General features: G+C 44.1%; 1 protein-coding gene across 6 annotated transcripts in view; it reads right to left on the reverse strand.

Moving 5' to 3' along the window:
• SORBS1 (sorbin and SH3 domain containing 1) overlaps positions 1 to 9,162 on the reverse strand; it is a 164,630-nt gene extending 155,468 nt beyond the window's left edge. For 3 of the 6 annotated variants that reach the window (XM_082764878.1, XM_082764874.1, XM_082764902.1), the window contains exon 1: positions 8,062 to 8,137. The gene's annotated coding sequence lies outside the window, so the exon portion shown is untranslated. Of the gene's footprint in view, positions 1 to 8,061; positions 8,138 to 8,419; positions 8,549 to 9,128 lie in introns of those variants that run through there. The other 3 variants (XM_082764907.1, XM_082764906.1, XM_082764862.1) reach the window with 3 other exon arrangements.
• Between the last annotated feature and the right edge of the window lie 4,415 nt (positions 9,163 to 13,577).

The raw sequence follows: 13,577 nt of genomic DNA on the forward strand, positions 1-13,577 counted from the left end.
CTATCCTGAGTATCAATCTCACAGTCAGATAGCCATCTCTGTGTGAAGATGTTGTTAGTTTCTTCTTCTAAGTACTTTCAGTCATTTTTTCTATGGATAATGTATCTCATGATTGAATGAGCAGTGTATTATTTATGAAAGTCTTCATTTCATAGGAGAACTCTTGTAAAACTACACAGACTGATAAGAAAGGACAGAAAGCCTATGGGTTTTCTACTGCTAGTTTTGTCTCACCTGTCTGTGGCAGAAGAGGACTCACTACTGAAGACACAAACTGTCCAAGGATGCTAGGTCACAGACCAAAGTCTAGCTGCAAAGCCACAGATAGGAAAAGACATCAGCCCGCAAGGCTCCATCTCAGTCCTCACACTGGAGTCCATGTCAGCAGCACTATGCCTCGCTGCCTTTCTGTCCTCCTAATCCTCCCACTCCCAGTCTTCTGACTTATTTGGACTAAAAGTGTGCTCATTGCCATCTCTGGCATATTTGCTCAAGGCCTATTGTTACAAGGACCTTGCCCTTGGTTGGTGCCTATGCTGTTTGAATCCAAGCAATAAAATAGAACCTGCTGCAAAAAAAGACCAAGAGCACCTTACAGTTATAATCATACGTTGTTTGTATTACAGCACTGCCATGATACATGTAATCAAGCACTGCTTTTAGGAGAACCACAACACAGTTTGTGCAAGTCTTTGCAAAATCCAGATGCTAGAACAGCAAGCAAAGGCTGTTGATGTGCACAAGGTACTATGTTCAGCTACAAGTATCCTCAATGTTGAAGAAAAGTGATTTCCAGGTTTGGGTTCTCTGATTCTGTGATTTTTCACACATTTGTGTAGTTGGCATATATGTGAGTTGTGAGTCTCTATAGCCAAGAGCCAGGTGCCTAGCAGCATGCAAGGGAGGAGCCAAACTAAGAATTCTTCATCAATGTTTGTCTCACCTGGTCTTACAAAACCATGCCACCCTTGCTTGGTATATCTTACCTTGTAGGAAGTAATTCTTCTGCCACATGGATTTGCATTTATTCTACATTCACATAACACCTTGCATAACTTTGCTGGACATACAAATGTACAACAGAAATCTCTTTTTTTTTTTTTTTTAAAAAAAAAAAAAAAAAAAAAACACCCCCAAAATCATTTCCTTGGTTACTTACCCAAGAAAACAGACTCAGAGAGGTACTGTACAGAAAGAGAGAAAGAAGAAACTCAAGCAAGGATGCATCAAGGAAACAAATATTTACAGAATCTTTGTTCTTTTTGAATCTTTTACAGGGAGACATACAGGTTCTTAGCGCATACTGTGAGTAGGTTTTCCTCTGCTGTTGTAAACTCTTAGAAGAGGAAAAATATCAATAGATAAGATAAAAAGATAAAAAATATAAAGGTGTAAAATATTTAGAGGGTTCTTTTAATAATTAATCAGCCCAAGAGCTTTTCAGACTAGCTGTACTGACAGCACAGCCAGACCTTTCAAGAGAAGAAATAAAACTAAATACCTAGTCATCTATTAAAATGTGTTGTCAGAGTGCTATTTCTAGCCCTCTGAATGTCACACTGCATCAGAAGAAACTGCAAAACCTAATCATTTTTTCTGAAGCTGTAAGTCTGGGGCATGTGTAGCTTTTAACTGTCGCCCAACATGTTTGAGCATGTGACGTGTTCTTTCCCAATTTCTTTGTGATGCTGACTTGTGCCCAACGCGTTTCTGAGAAGATTTCTTCTTCAGGGACATGTTATGCTGGTACAGGGTGCTAAGCAGTATTTCATCATAATTTTCTTTGCAGCACAAAACTTGACTGGTAAGTCTAAGATGATGTACAGAATACTATGTGCAGTACCTCTCCCAGTACGTGAGGGAGGGGGCTCCGTTGTAATTAATACAAAGTTCCTCTGTAAGGCTTCTGGAGATAGAGATTGTATCCTGGTAGTTGTATAGAGCAGTGAAATCACCTCCTGGAAGGAACCTCAGGATGGGCATCAAGTGACCCTGCTGGTGTTCCCAGAGAAAAGCTCAGACACAGGCAGCACTGCGAGGAGACCTGACGTGGTACAGACTCTAGTCATACCATCTACCCTTGCAGTAATGATTTCAGGTGGGTAAGATGAGGCGGGAATCCTTTGAAAATACCCCTCAGCCTCACATTACCCGAAGCAAGGACAGGTAGGATTTTTAGGCAGCCTGAGCTCACCCTGAATTCAGACTTTGCAAGGGACAGCATTGTCAGATCCCTGGTGCTGGCGGGTTACCCAGCATCTGGGACCTCAGTCATTCTCCAACATACAACGTGGATATGGACAGATCACATTAGTCTTCCTGGCTTTTACACCCTTTACCTAGCTCTGGCTGAGCTGCCTCTTATGATGACCAAACATGCCTCAATGAGGAATTAAGCAGAAGACAGCCAGCCACACTTCAAAATCCACTACGTGCTTGTGGAGCTCAGTACTGCATGACTGGTTGCTCCCTCAGTACCTCCTCCCCAAACACAAAAATGACTTTCCACAAGGATAAGAGGTAGTTCGTGTGCAAATAAATTCCACCCATTATTTTAGAAAAGCAACCATTTGTAAGAGCAACACTTTCCTCCCCCAAATTCTACAAAATTATAAATTAGAGTTACAAAAACCACCACGGCAAAGACAACTTATTTGAAGAACCACTTGTAAGTAGTTTATCACAGTACTTAGCTCAAAGCATACTGCAAAAAAATGAACACAAAGAGTAGGAAACAGTTGTCTGTTGAGCAGAACAGACCTGGCATGATCTAATACTACCCGTTGTTTAAATAACACCAGCCATATATGGCTAATACCTATAAATTTTCCTAGACTGGGATAGTTTTGTGAACGTATCATGATCTACCATAAATACTGTATAAACTCTTGGATGAGTTGATCTGAATATTTCTGGGATAATGATAGCTATAATCTGACATCACATCATACCAGATTCTGTTCCAACACAGGAATCATAGCTATTTTTCAGCTTTTCTGAACTACAGGATTGACCTGAGCTAGGCAAGGGCTAAGGCTACCTTTCATGTCGTTGCTGCTATTGACACAGCTGGGCAAAATTCCAAGCGGACAGTCCCTAAATCTGGCCTCTTCCCCTCTCAGGGTCTCACATGACTGTCTGGCCCTGCGTGATCTGGAAGAGCCATGGCTATGATTGCAAAGGGCATTTGACTGTGAGGACCTTGGCTTGGCCTTCCTGTGAGGCCACCACTGATGATCTTTGTAACAGCAATGTTGTGGGCTCTGGGAAGTGGGCTGAAATCACAAAACCCATAATAACAACTGCTACTTCTGATCTTACATGCTAGGATCAATACAAACATAGAAACAAATTAAAATGGACTCGCATTCTTTTATGAGTCTCCCTTTCCACACAGTTACTTTCAGCTTAATTGTGCTCCTTTTTATTTAAGGAAAGGTAACTTCTGCTGTTTGTGTGAGTGAGTGCCACTGTGTTTATTCAAGACAAGAAGAGTCTCCTGGTCTTAGGGTGTATTTCATGGATATTATGTAAACAATCAATTCTTTGAAAGACCAGAATAGCTATAAATCAAACCTGTAGGCAAACTGTTTTCATGCATGCTGCTGTGTTTCCTGTTTACTCATTTTGATACAGACATTGCAGATCCCAGCCATTAGAGCACTGAGTAGTTTTCTCTTGGTTCTCAGGATAAGAGGAAATGGAATTATTTCAGTAGTCATCCTAACAAAGAATAATTTTAGCAACAGTTTGCTTTCTAAGATAAGGCTACTCACTTCAAAGTTTGCATTGTTTTTTTAAGAGGGCAAACATCAATAAATTATTACAAGATTGGCTGTGGATATCAAAGATAATTTCTTGTAGAAATTGCTTCTTCTCTCCACATGTCATTTTTCTCAGCTGTAAAATGGTGGCAAAGTTGCCTGCCTATGCTGGCATCTGTAGATAAACAGATTTAGTGCTATTCTGTAATGCTAGAGGGACTGAACACAGGATATAAGACAAAAATACTTGAAAATCAATTCAGATTGTTTCCCCTTATTGTGAATGGGTAAGAAATCCAAACACCCGGGTTTACACTGTATACATTGGACAGGTGTGAAAGTAAAGGAAAAAGAGAGAGAGAATAAGACACTGGCTGGCATATAGGCATTCACACCCCAAATTCAGATATGAATTTTCTGATTGGAAAAGCACATCACTAAACCAGTTCCTCTACCTAATAACTCTCATCTAATACTATTTGTTTTTCTAAGCACATTCCAATGAACAGCATCTATGACACGGGGATCCAAAATTATTTAATCATGTTTCATGACATCTTAGTGAGACCATGAGAAGGTATACATGTATATAAAGGTGTTACTCCTTCCAGTTTTTAAACAGCGTTTATCTGTGGGATGGCACATAGTGTCCGTTTTAGCAACATTCAGCACCCATACGCAAGAAGCAGAATGAGGCATAACTGCACCTGGTTAGCAGTGTTATTGCAGTGTGGCCAGTCACCACTACCCATGCTGCAGTTTGGCAGAGACCAATTCTCATGCAGAAAGAACAGTGGAGTTCTGAGGAACCAGAGAGTGTGTGGTAGTGTAACACCTTCTTTGAACGACATCTCCAGGAGCACCTTTGCCTTTACTTCCATGCTTGGTTGGATAAATGCTGTCTCAGCTGAGACTGAAGACATGGCATCATCATTACCTGAACCCTCTCCACTAGCTGATCCCAATACCAAGTCAGACCAAAACCTGCACGGAGAAGGGTAGCAGCACAGGAACAGGGTCTGCACAGGAAACGAGGCTGAAATCACACTGAAGCTGAAGGTCAGGTTCATAAATGCCTATTTAGGTATATAGATTAAGCGCCAATCACTCAAGGAAAACAAAAGATGTGAAGGGAAGCATCTGGATACTCAGCATTGTTGAAAACTCAGTCTTTTGATAGACTCCTACTTCAGAAATCTTGAGCTGCAAGAAAAAGCCTTAGCATATTCTTTTGCACTATAAGAGCAATGAATAAAATAACCTACCCATGGCTAAGAACTTCAAAGGCCTCAATCAAAAAAAAATAATTGTTGGAACACTGGACGTTATCCTTCTGCCAGTGCATTTCCCAGTGGGAAATAAATCCAAAACAAAAAATCTCACCAAAAAAAAAAAAAAAAAAAAAAGCTTCCCTGTTGAAAACGTCTTGTTCACTTTTAAAAGTGCAAGCATTTTCTACAACTCTTCTGGTATTCTCTGCTATGACATAAATTAGGCTTAGCAATGAAAGTGTTGACCCTGTCTTAGCACTTGCACCAGAAATGCCACATACTGTACAACCTAATTCCGTAATGCTCATTCACATATATAGCTCCACAGAAGTTAATGGGATTATGGAGGGGATTGAAGACTTCAGGACTAGACCAACAGAACCTCTCTGGCTCATTGCAAAGGACTCACAATGACTGTTCATCCATCTTAGGAGACATATACCACAGACTTTGCTCAAACAAAATAAATAAAAACATTAACAACACTGCTTTGACCTCCCTGTCTGCCCTATTCTGTACCTGAACAAAGAGGCATTTAATGAAGTTAAAGACTAGGAAACTCAAAAAAAACACCCGTGAAACATACAGGCACAGGTAATTAACTGGTGTAGCTCTCTGCTGCAGGATACCATTGAGACAGAGCATTTTCTATTAGTTTCATCAATTGATTATCACACTGGATATAGCAACAAATCAATCAATAAATACGTTCTGTGACCAACATCTGTTGCCATCTTTCAATAGAGACCTGTGTGCCTGCACACATGAGTGCACCTGAGCATACATACGCAGAGCCCATTCTTAAACACGGAACATGTAACTTGGACAAAGGTTTAATGTTCTTGGTTTTCTCCCAGACTCAACCTCTGCAAAAACAGTAAACTCAGCCACTCCACATTTGCAAGGTGCTTCGAAGTCTCCCTGAGCTCTCCTTTTTCCTCACGCCCCCCCAAATATTTTCCCTCCCCTACATATAAAAAACACAAGAAGAGACCTGCTCATCACATGACCTTCCTCTGGAGGAATCCTCACATTTGTACTCTCTGAGCCGCCTATGTGTTGGTGAAAAAGGAAGCTGCAAATAGCATTCACAGAGAAAACACAATTCTTACGTTCTTGACTTTTAGGTTAGCCTTCTGGGCATGTGCAAGTTACTGGGCACTGTTTCTTTCTTGTAGACAGGCTAGGCATGAGCTTGTGTGTTTGTGTGTGTTTATGTTTGCAATAAATCTGATACATTGCAAAGAAGGCACAATCACTGTGTTTTGACTGCCTAAATATAACTACTTCTGTCTTTTTATGATTTTATCAATGTTATTGGCTTTATAGAACGGAATTATCTTTAAAAATACTATTATCATTTTAAGGTTATAAATATACTTACTGTACCAGAAAAAGGAACACAGAAGAAATGAGAGTCAACAGGGACACTAATGTGACACATATGTGTGTTTTCTGTATGCACCTATATGCAGCGGAACCAACATGGTCCAGTCCCTACAACTCAGGAGACAGTACCTCTGCTGATAACCTTGAGCAAGCTAAGCGTCCCCTTGCCTTCCCAGTACCTTCTTGGTAGAGAAGCTGTCCAGGACAAATGCTTCCTTTTTGTGACACAGAAGTAACGGATACAAAAGAGAGCAGTCTTTCAGTAGCACAATTCATAAAAACAAATTACTAATGTACCAGAGATCGCCCTGGAACAGCAGCACAAACAGCAGTACTGGGCAGAATAAGAAGCTGAAACTGCAAGCGAGCAAACATTGCTCTTCGGATGGAAGAGTGAAGAGCATATTGAGCTTAGAAAAACCCCCAGCAGCATCCTGTGGGCTCCACTCCGATCCCCTTGACCGGGGAGCCGCGATCAGTAGCCACGCGTGGAGGCACAGCAGCCGCGGCGCTGCTATGAGCACAGGGCACTCACTGGTTAAAAATCAAACATGGGTAGCAGCAGGAGCACAGGCAGTTTTGCTGAAATGAGATCTGCACAGCAGGGCATGCATGGCTTTTCTTCATTACCCTAATAGCCTAATAAATAAATAAGGTCCACGACAATCATGCTGGTGATTTTTTTTCTTTCCAAGATGACTTAGGAGAGAGGTAGCCATATCGGGGCTGCAGACTCTGATAATGTAAATAGAAAACAGAGAGCCAAATGAAGCCCTTTTTGTGACAGAATTTAATTAAAGCACTGTGAATTCTCAAGCATCTAAACCATTCACCAAGCACTGGGGCTACCTGAAGCTGCCAGAGATCCTCTTTTGCTCCTGAATTGCTTATGAGCGGATCACAAAAGGTACTTACACCTCTGCATAGAAGCACACAAAATCCAAGTCCTCAGAAGTGACAGTGACCACGGCTAACCAGCAGCCTCTCTACCTCAAGCACCAGGGTTTCATCCCCAGCTCCTGTTTTACCCGAACTATGGCAAGCGTTGGGTTCCCGAGGTACCGTACCCTCAGCGTGTCACACGCAGGGCAGCCCCCATGCGCTGCTGACTTGGTAATTGCATTATCCGCAGGCGCTGATGAATGAACAACTGTAATGCATACATCCTGGCCCCAGCTCTCCCGGGACAAGGAGGCGCAGCCTCCCCACGCCAGCCTCGCTCAGTTCGCTGAGTCCGAAGGCGCACAGAAAATGCCTGTGCGCATTGCCTTTAATTTTAAAGGCAGCCTTACGTTCTCCTCCCTCTTCCCACCGACGGAAGAATACCGTTTCAATTCTCAAGCAGGAGAAAGTCCTTCCCAAACCTACTTCTCTGCACCCGCGATCTCTTTAACCTGCAAATAACAACGCGTGAATCACAGCGCGCAAAACCCGCGGCGTAACGCCGACCTCATACACCTACAGCCCTACACCCGGAGGGGCTGACACCCCCGGCAGAGCGGTCCTTTAAAGAACACCGAGTCCTTATGGCTATAAATAAGCTCCGGAATAAAATGGAGCCAAAGACATTGCAAGCGCGGAGCCGGGGCAGCCACCGGCCGCCGCCCCCGGCCAGCCCGACACCCGGCGCTGCTTACCGGGCAGCCCAGGCGGCGGCTCCCCCGGTCCCGGCTCCCTCGGCCCCCGGTTCTCCCGGCCCCCGGTTCTCCCGGCCCTCGGTTCTCCCGGCTCGGCCCGGCCCGGCCCGGCCCCGGCTCTCCCCGGCAGGCGGGGGCCGATGGGCGCCGCCTCCCCTCCCTCCGCCCCCCCGCGGCACCGAGCGGGCCCTGCCACAGCACCCGGGGAGGGGAGGGGGGTCGGAAAAATAAGAAATAAATCAAATTTTTAAAATGAAAATTGGGGAGCGAGGAGAGCCACCCGTGGGGCCCCAGCCCCTGGCGACCTGTTGCCGGGGGGGCAGCGGTGAGGGGCTGGGGGCGATAGGAGCGGGCTTACCGGTGCTGAGCGAGGGGGGCTCCGGTGCATCCGCCGCCGGGTTTATACGTGTGGGTTACACGGCAAGGAGGAAGGGGTGAAGGAAGGGCGAGGAGAGAACCGGTACATTGCTGACTGCTTCATCCGGAGAGGAAAAAAAAAAATCAAATAGAGAGGGGAAATCCCTAACAGATCCCTGCCCCATTCACCCTGCCTTACATAGGATCGGTATTGCCGTTTAGGCTCCGTTCATGCTTAGAGGCACGGCATCAGCCTAGGTGCTCTCCTAAAGTGAGGGTAAGGCAGCCGGTCCTGAGCAGAGCACATGCACACAACACCGAAATGAATCAATCCACACTAGGTCTGATTGGAGCTCCTTTGTGTAAGGAGGAAACGCAGTGGACACGGAGGGAATTTCATCTTCCCCAGACTACCATGACATCTTGCATCCCTTTCTCTTCTTCAGCACTCACAATTCTGTTTTCTTTCTTTTTCTCCTTCCAAGTTCTTTTTACCTTTAATATGCTGAAAGGCATAGAAATCTAGCTTGTCTTGATTGCTACCCATGGATCAAAAAATATCTCCAAATAATTCAAAGCAATTGCCAAAAGAAATGAAGTAGACATCAATCTGCCAGCTGAGAAAACATCAAATGTATTTTGGCTACAATTGCCCGAAGATGCAAAGGAAGCTCAGCACCAGACTTTGCCCCATTCAAAAGCCCACTAACCTCTCAAGGACAGCTGGAAAAACCTCCTTAGTTTCAGGGAGCTGAACCCGTACAAAAGGCAAGCTCTCTGCCTTCCAGATGGGGAGCGGAAGTTTGCCACGATGAGCTGAGCAGCCCTCCGCTTCTCGCAATCCCCACGGGAGAGGGACGTGACCACAATCGCAGAGCAGGATGGCCAGCCAGGAAATCCCAAATCTGAAATCCAGCTTGGGCAGAAAATAACTTGCGGGGCAAGCGCTCGCCACACCTGTCTGCTTCTCTCTCGCCCAATGGGGAGAAGGGCGATAAAATTTGTGGCATCCTGCCAAAACCATTGAACCAACATAGGCACAAAACCTCACAGTACTCACGCTGAATATCATCAAGGAGAAAAAAACTGATGAGATTTTATTCAATGATTCCCCCCTCTCCCCTGCAAAAGACTCCCTGTGTTGTCAGGATAGCAGTCTGTGAGAATTATCCCAAGGGTAACCCCCTGGGGTAGACCTAACACCTGAAGCACTCATTTTCGATTTAGGGATTTGCTGAAGTGCAAAATATGTGTGAATTTGCGTGTGTATACATCTCCATACAAAAGAGGCAGAGCCCAAGAACAACATACAGCCAGATAATTGTTGTAGCATTGATCTCTCTTGACCTGGTCAGGATCTGTAAAGGTTATTTGCCTGCCTTGAAACAGTGCTTCTATGGACCAGCTCAAGGACCTTCAATTTAAGCAGTAAATTTGCTAGTTTGTCCCTGGACCTAGGAATGCCAACTCTGATCTAGAATACCTGTCCTGTCACAGGCTCTAGTGTGGGGAAGGCAGACAGGTGCTAAACACAACAGATCTTTATATCAGATAGATACATGAGGGGCACAAAGCGAAGCTGGCCATACCCTTCTACCTCATTAGCACCTCTCAGTGCTAGAGGTCCTGGGCCTTGTGTCTTCACTGTCAGTATACACTCCTACAATCCTTAGAAAGATTACACAGCTGCTTTATGGACCTGCATCAGTACAAATGAGATGACAGGATCACAAGGCATGCATGAGTGACGGTCTTTCTTGCTTGGAACAGAGGAGACAGGTCTGTTAGGACTCGAACTGAGCGCTGACATCTGAGGAACGACCACCAAATGTCCTACCTCCAGCAGCAGGCTGCTGTAAGTCAAACCATGGACAAACTATGACTGCATACTTACATACACAACCCAGTTTTCAAGACCTGTCAAGCTTTTCTGAACATCTACTTAATTAGAGCAGACAGCTTTCAAGAATGCATCCCCAGAAAAACAAGCCTGCACCACTTAGTTCATATGGGTAAAAGACCACCAAAATATATTCAGGCTGTCCATGAGAAGCCAGCATTTCCTGTGGCTTTGCACCTTACTGATGTCAGCAGGTTAATTTACAGATGCCCACCTGCTAAGAGTTTTGGAAACTGCAAAAACTTGTCTCTTGAAATGCCCCATCCCTAAACTCCACTCAGGAGGAGGAAGCCTGCCTTCCTGCTTGTGCCCCTGCTGTATTAAAGACCTGTTATTGACTGTTATGTTACTAGCAGCTAGCCATTTCACTTCTAGGATGACACAGAGAGAAAAGAGCATGAATGCAGGTATATAGCAGGGCCAGTCGATTGTTAGGAAGTGAGCTCAGCCCCTCCCATGAGGTGCTGCGTTAGCAGAGGGAGTGAATCTTTCATCACAAAGCTGCTGGTGAGAAGAGGTTACTCACTAGGTTTCGTCATAGAGTTTGAGTGTCTGAAGGTGTTTAGCAGAGGCAGCTCAGTCTGAATGAATATTCCCTGTGATGATGTCCATCTTCAGCAAAACTGCCCCAGAGGGCAAGGACTGAGCTCTATTTTTCTCTTGAATGGTTTCTTTCTAGGACAAGTACAGGGAGGAGGCTGCTCGCACTGATACTTCAATTAAAGGCCTGTAAAAATGTCTAATGGCCTTCACGGTGACACCAACTGACAGGCATCCATCTCGCTCTTTTAAGGGTTTGTCCCGTGTGCTAATTTAACAACTGTCCCACACTTGCAACCTTGAGACATTACCCAGGTGCTTTGGAATTTTAATTCTAAACTAAATACCCTCACCGAAACAAGATAAATGTAATGGCTAAATAGCTGCTATGAGAAAACAGAGATAAACGGATTACGGTACAACACAGACAAAAAGCACTCAAAAGCAGATCAGAATCTTTCTTACTAGGAAGGCTTTGGCTTCACCACATTTGTTTTTTTCCCCTTTTAGAATGAAATTCTGAATTTTTGAACAAAAATATAAACACAAACATTCAACAGACAGCTGAGTCTGCATCTGAGTCCGCATTCAGGTTGCAGGAGCTGTGATACCTCCCTTGAATTTTTCTGTACTCTCACAAAAGATGCAACATCATTGTTCCTTCTAAATGATAAATATTCAGATAAATATACAGTCACAAATACTCCAAAGTCATTGAAGTCTGTGAGACTTTTGTGATCATCATCATGATGATGAGGGTTTACCCGATTGACCATTACATTCCCCAGACTGTACCTCTAGATTATGTTGGAGAAGGCACCCATCAGGTCTTTGCAAAAACAGGCTCAGTGCTGCCATGAAGTGCTGGGAGGGGGATGCCCTGAGTGGGAACTGGACGGGACACCGCTTGCCAGCACCTTGCTGGCAGTGATTGGAGAGGAAGAAAAATCCCTGCTTGACTCAAACCCATATACACTTTGCACAGCAGAATGCCACCTTATTTAAACATGCATCTTATTATTTAAAAATACAAACATATTTTTAAAACAAAATCTTTGACCGCACTGATTCCAAAGCATGACATTTCCATAGCTATTTTCTGAGCAAAAGTGCACCTTGAAGGTGAACTACCCCACATAATACGCAGCAGTTTAGACAAGCGAATCAAGTGATGTAGCTAGGGTCAGCCTCTCATCTTCACAGCCTCAGTGCAGGTATACCAACACCAGGCCCCTCTTCGGGGTTCCTCTTCAACATCATACTGTTTGAACCAGACACAAAGGCATGCTTATTCTGTGAAGGCATCCAGACAGAACAACTGCAACATTTTCCAAAGGCAAAATCATAGAGTGTAGTGAAAGGGAAATTGTATTGAATTTTGCATTACTAACAAGGGATTTATGAGCATGCAGGCTATGTTTGTTCAATCAGAGCTGAAAAGAAAAACAGAATGATACGAAACATCCCTCTAATCCATGAACCCAGTGAACAGGATGGCCCCGGCTATTGTCTCAGTACATGTGGCTTGGGGTTCTTAATCCTTTAAATTATTGGCATGGTGCACTTGTTCTGTGACAGCTCTTTCAGACCTTTTCCCATCTCTATTGTTTTGTTTTCTGCTTGAGTAAATGGTAGAGCAAAAGTGAGACACATTTGTTTCTGCTGTCAGGATGAATGGGCCAGGATCATCATCACACTGCTGTTTCTGTCGACTTTGTATCTTGGCTAAGGCACACGGGCTTCCATCAAAAGAGGAGTACTCTCCCATTTAGTCTTGTATGAAAAGTGTAGGGAGGAAATGATGATGTGAACTACAAAGCTGCAGAGTTTGAGGGCCCAAATATAAAAGGCAAATTAAAAGGCAGAATCCACCTCATCTATATCATAGACCTCCATCCACATCTGTGGTGAGCAAAGGTAAGGTGACAATCTTGCCTCCATTTTTACAAATGGAGAAACTGAGGCAGAGTGGCAATATGACCGTGGCCAGCCAACAAACCAGTGGCACAGCAGAGCAGTGATCCCAGTCTTTCTTAATGCTGATCTCACCTTGTATCCACTACGCAGCACTGCCCTGGTTTTACATCTGAATCATTTCAAATTATTAAATCGGGATTACAGTGATTTATGCCAATTTTTCACAGACTAATGAGGGGAGCTGCTCTCTGGAAAGGCTCACCTATAGAGTAAAGATAGCATTGTCTTCTAGGAATGCTTATAAAAAAAGATTTGCACTTGTTCTATTAGCAGCCCTTATTTGTCCTTGAAAGACTCAGAATTACTTTAAAACCATTTAAGAGTCTCCAGAGAGTTCTGCTACCATTATTCTTCAAAATATAAATGGAATCACAGTAAAGAAATACGGTTCTTGTTGGTATCGATAAGAAAAAGGGAAGAAAGCCACGTTCTGTTTGTGCTTACTCTGGAGCCTCACTGGAGAGAGAGGACAAAGATAACCTTGGCATCTGTTGTTATATTCTGAATCCCAGGAGGAATGAGGGCTTTCAGTGCTGGTTTAACACTTCTCTTGCTGGGAACTAGGTGAATGGAACAAGCAGGCTCTGCCAACTGAGACGGTTTCTTCTGAACAGAGGGATATTTGGACTTTTCCTGCACTGGCTTCCACCATCACAGCCTACTCCTCTCTCTGCCTGGTAGACAGGGTGATATGGAGGAGGATATACAGACTTATGTGTTCAGAGACCTTGCTCTGTTTCTA

The sequence above is a fragment of the Aythya marila genome (assembly GCF_965140915.1).
Source record: "Aythya marila genome assembly, chromosome: 7".
Lineage (NCBI taxonomy): Eukaryota > Metazoa > Chordata > Aves > Anseriformes > Anatidae > Aythya > Aythya marila.